The 5,006-nt window shown below is 58.1% G+C and overlaps 3 non-coding genes across 3 annotated transcripts in view; all 3 read left to right on the top strand.

Annotated features, from left to right (window-relative positions):
• The first annotated feature begins 963 nt into the window (after positions 1–963).
• Positions 964–2,841, top strand: LOC139968285 (small subunit ribosomal RNA). The gene has a single exon (XR_011793292.1). It is a non-coding gene; the product is annotated as a small subunit ribosomal RNA (ribosomal RNA).
• A 605-nt stretch (positions 2,842–3,446) lies between these two features.
• Positions 3,447–3,606, top strand: LOC139968208 (5.8S ribosomal RNA). The gene has a single exon (XR_011793246.1). It is a non-coding gene; the product is annotated as a 5.8S ribosomal RNA (ribosomal RNA).
• Positions 3,607–4,039: 433 nt separating this feature from the next.
• The window catches only part of LOC139968447 (large subunit ribosomal RNA), a 4,028-nt gene continuing 3,061 nt past the window's right edge, over positions 4,040–5,006 (top strand). The window contains exon 1 of the ribosomal RNA XR_011793443.1: positions 4,040–5,006. This exon is cut by the window's right edge and continues 3,061 nt beyond it. This is a non-coding gene — a ribosomal RNA (large subunit ribosomal RNA).

The following is a 5,006-nucleotide window of genomic DNA, read 5'->3' as shown; positions in this document are numbered from 1 at the left end:
TGAGCTTTTTCATCCGCAGAACCCCCGGTGGAGAAGAGAGAGAGTAGAGATGAGAGAGAAAGGAGAAGGGAGAAGGCCTCTCGCGTTGCGTGGTCGATGGCACGAGTGCCATGCGACCAGGCGAAAGGCAAACGGCAAGCCGACGGCGACGGCAGGCCGCCCGACTCACCCGCAGAGAATCTGGGTCTCGTTCGAGATTTCGAGATCTCTTAAGTGTAGCGGGTATTGGCTTAAGTGTGTGATCCAATGGTCAGAACGAGCGGGCAGAGTGAATCGGATTCTATATATGAGGGGGGTAGCAGAGTCGATCCAAGACTCGAGAAGGCTTTTAATGTCTGTCGTGTGTGTATACGTGTCATGGTTGGACTCCAGCGGGCCCTTTCGGTAGGGTCAGCCGTCGTTTCATCGCGACCATGTGTTGCAACTCGGCGCTCAGAGCGGGGGTTTTCACCCACTCGCCCCGTGAGCAGAGGTGTCCCTCCGTGCACACGTATATATCGACGTTCAGATATTGAGCCTTTTCATCCGCAGAACCCCCGGTGGAGAAAGAGCAGGACCTCGGTGTCGTCAGATATCGAGCTTTCTCCACGGGACCCGTTCGGGCATGCTGCCGTTGCTGCGACCATGTGTTGCACTCGGCGCTCGGTACGGGCTTTTTCATCCAAGCAACGAATGCACGCTCGAGGCGTGCGATTGCTCTCCCCTGTTCCAGTGGACGAGCCGTCGCCCTCCCGCGTCGCTTCGAACCGGTCCCGTCTCCGAGGCGGGACCACTGCGACTCCTCTCGAGACGACCCAGTCGACTCGGGTAGAGATACACACCTCGAGAATCCCTTCGGGCGGTTCTTCGATCACTGTACCGTAATAGCACGGCATCGACAATTGAGAATTCAGAGAGAGAGAGAGGGGAGTGCGAGAGCGACTCCCGGACGGCGAACGGGCCCAGCCCGGTTCTGTCGACCGTTACCTGGTTGATCCTGCCAGTAGTCATATGCTTGTCTCAAAGATTAAGCCATGCACGTCTAAGTACAATCCTGAACATACAAGAGAAACTGCAGATGGCTCATTAGATCAGTTATGGTTTATTGGAGAAAGTCTTATACCATGGATAACTGTGGTAATTCTAGAGCTAATACATGCAACAAAGCGCCGACCCTTCGGGGGAAGCGTGCTCTTATTAGGAACAAGGCCAGCCCGGTCCTTTCGGGGTCCGGTCTCCGCTGGTGAACTCTAGATAATCATGCCGATCGCACGGTCTTGCACCGGCGACGCTCCCTTCAAAAGTCTGCTCTATCAACTTTCGATGGTAAGTTATGCGCTTATCATGGTTGTGACGGGTAACGGAGAATCAGGGTTCGATTCCGGAGAGGGAGCCTGAGAAACGGCTACCACATCCAAGGAAGGCAGCAGGCACGCAAATTACCCACTCCTGACACGGGGAGGTAGTGACAAAAAATAACGATACAGGCCTCTTCGGAGGCCCTGTGATCGGAATGAGTACACTTTAAATCCTTTAACGAGGATCTACTGGAGGGCAAGTCTGGTGCCAGCAGCCGCGGTAATTCCAGCTCCAGCAGCGTATATTAAATTTGCTGCAGTTAAAAAGCTCGTAGTCGGATTTCTGGCCGGGGCGGGCGGTCCGCCGTGAGGCGTGCACTGCCCGTTCCCCTTCTCCCCGTCAAACGGGAGTCGTGGGAGATTTTTCCCGGCCAGTGATTCGGTTGGTCGTGCGGTGCTCTTAACTGAGTGCCGTGCGAGACTGGAACGTTTACTTTGAGAAAATTGAAGTGTTCAAAGCAGGCCAAAGTGCCCGAACAGCTCAGCATGGAATAGTGGAAGAGGACCTCGGTTCTATTTCGTTGGTCTTGAGATCCTGAGGTAATGATCAAGAGGGACTGCCGGGGGCATTCGTATTGCGGCGTGAGAGGTGAAATTCTTGGATCGTCGCAAGACGCCCGACAGCGAAAGCATTTGCCAAGAATGTCTTCATTGATCAAGAACGAAAGTCGGAGGATCGAAGGCGATCAGATACCGCCCTAGTTCCGACCATAAACGATACCGACTCGTAATTCGCCGGCGTTCCTCCCATGACGCGGCGGGCAACTCTCCGGAAAACCAAAGTCTTTGGGTTCCGGGGGAAGTATGGTTGCAAAGCTGAAACTTAAAGGAATTGACGGAAGGGCACCACCAGGAGTGGAGCCTGCGGCTTAATTTGACTCAACACGGGGAAACCTACCCGGCCCGGACACAGTGAGGATTGACAGATTGAGAGCTCTTTCTTGATTTTGTGGATGGTGGTGCATGGCCGTTCTTAGTTGGTGGAGTGATTTGTCTGGTTAATTCCGATAACGAACGAGACTCTTGCTTGCTAAATAGTCCGGCCACCCGTCGTGGTGAGCCGCGAACTTCTTAGAGGGACAAATGGCTTTCAGCCATACGAGATGGAGCAATAACAGGTCTGTGATGCCCTTAGATGTCCGGGGCCGCACGCGCGCTACACTGGCGCAAGCAGCGGGTACATTTGCCCTCGGCCGAAAGGTCCGGGTAATCCGCTGAGACTTCTCCGTGCTGGGGACAGGGACTTGTAATTGTGTCCCTTGAACGAGGAATTCCAAGTAAACGCGAGTCATCAGCTCGCATTGATTACGTCCCTGCCCTTTGTACACACCGCCCGTCGCTACTACCGATCGAATGACTTAGTGAGGCCATCGGATCGACCGTCTGGCACCCCCGGCTTCGGCCGGTTGTCGAGGCGTGACGAGAAGACGGTCAAACTTGATCATTTAGAGGAAGTAAAAGTCGTAACAAGGTTTCCGTAGGTGAACCTGCGGAAGGATCATTAACAGAACCCTTCCCCTCCGTGATCGGAGAGGGAACAAAGGGGGAATGTCGGAAAAGCCGTCACAGAGAGACACGCGGAGAGAGCAAATTGGAAAAGCCGGGGGGACTCGAGCGGGGTTTTCACCGCCTCCTTCCCCGTTCCACGGTCGAGGTCAGACCCCGCGCTTCGCCTTCGCTCTCTCCGACAAAAAGGAGACGGGCGTGTCACACACAGACCAGCCCGGGGAGTACCCGGTTCTTCTCTCGTCGTCTGTCTCACGGAGTCTCGCACTCCCGGTAGCTTCGAGGGAGAAGTCCCGCAAGGGTGGAGACGCCGTCGCCGTCCGCGGCGCGGCGCTCCTCGAGGCATTCTCCGCAGGGCAGAGAAGGGGCACCGGTGTCGCCCGATTTCCCCCCAGTCGGCGAGTCTGACTCGCGCGACCCGCCCTCGCGGCGGTGGGGGGAAGGAGGGAGCCCGCTTGCCCCCTCGGCTCGACGGAGGATATTTCTTTCCAGTCACAAGCAAAGAAGGCACAGAGTCCCCGTGTCCTTTCTCCTTCCGTTCCACTTCTTCCCTCGGCTCTGAGGAGAGTTTGCGAACGCGGGAGTCTTCCAGTGGCAAATGACAATTCTTGGTGGTGGATCACTCGGCTCGTGCGTCGATGAAGAACGCAGTTAGATGCGAGAATTCATGTGAATTGCAGAACTCACTGATCATCGACTTATTCGAACGCAAATGGCGGCTCGGGGATGCTCTGCTCCTCGAGCCACGTCCGTCTGAGCGTCTGAAGACAATCACTCACAGAGTCGGCGTGTTCGCGCGCCGGAGGAGCGCCCGGCCGCAGCCGTCCCTTCGACGGCCGGCTGCGTCGGGTCAGTGTCAGATGGAGTTCTGTGATGTCGGCGCCGGTGAAACTCGGCGAGCAGGCTCGATCGGTAACCGGGGGTTCGTCGGTCGTGCGACGTGCCATCGGGGTGTAGACGTATGCGCCCGTGGTGCGGTCCAGCGTCCGACCCCCCGAACGGTCGAGGAGCCTCTGCCGGGCAGAGCCGGTCGACCCAATCGCGGGGTCTCTCGTCCTCCCGTCTGCGTTCTCGCAGGCGCATGGTAGGCCACCCTTTCCCGCCGGCGACCCGATTCTTCGGGGAGCGCCGGGGAAGGAGAGACCCCGGGTCGCCGCTATGACTCCGATCACGTTCCACGTGTCTTTCACGATTCCAGACCTCAGATCGGATGAGATTACCCGCTGGATTTAAGCATATCACTAAGCGGAGAGAAAAGAAACTAACAAGGATTCCTTCAGTAGCGGCGAGCGAAGCAGGAAGAGCCCATCGCCGAATCCCCGCGCCCGTTTGCGGTGCGAGGGACCTGTGGCGTAAGGAAACTGAACTCCGGTCGACAGAGTCTGGCCGCAGTCCACTGTGATCGGGGCTGCAGCTTACCCGCAGCGGGTGTAAGGCCCGTAGGGCGGACTCGAAGGCCGGAGGGAAAGCTTTCCAAGAGTCGGGTTGTTTTAGAATGCAGCCCAAAGAGGGGTGGTGAACTCCATCCAAGGCTCAATACTATGCACGAGACCGATAGTCAACAAGTACCGTGAGGGAACGTTGAAAAGAACTTTGAAGAGAGGGTTCAACATTGCGTGAAACTGCCAAGAAGTAAACGGATGAGTGCCGCATGCTACATGGGGCGTCCGGTTGATTCAGGCGCGGTCGGCGCGGCAGCGTGTGCGGGTTCGGATCCCTCGGGACCGACCCGCGGCGCTTCGCCGTCCGGTCCGCGTCGCACTTCTACCGTTCGGCGCCCTTCCCGGCGACCGACCGAAGAGCGGAGCAGAGGGGCGGGCGAGGCTGCGGCGTGCGGGGGCTTCGGCCCTCGCCGTCTTACGCCGCCCGTCACGGTTGCTCACTGCGCTCTCTGTCGAGGACTCTGCGTGACGGCCTGCCCCCCCGGGGGTTCAGGCAGCGGGGTCCGGGCCACCGGCGTCTCCGTCGGTCGCGTGCACAGCTTGCTGTCGCGTGGCCGGCGGGATCCGGAGGGTCCGGTCTCGCCGCGGCTTCGGCCGAAGCGGAGGGTCTGTCGGGCGTGAGCGAGGCCTCCTCATTCGACCCGTCTTGAAACACGGACCAAGGAGTCTAAGCAGGCTTGCAAGTCGAGGGGGTCTACCGAAACCTATCCTGGCATAACGA

The sequence above is a fragment of the Apostichopus japonicus genome, chromosome 5 (genome assembly GCF_037975245.1).
Source record: "Apostichopus japonicus isolate 1M-3 chromosome 5, ASM3797524v1, whole genome shotgun sequence".
In the NCBI taxonomy this organism is placed as follows: domain Eukaryota; kingdom Metazoa; phylum Echinodermata; class Holothuroidea; order Aspidochirotida; family Stichopodidae; genus Apostichopus; species Apostichopus japonicus.
Note: the sequence above shows the minus strand (reverse complement) of the source record. Positions and strands in the feature narration are given on the sequence as shown.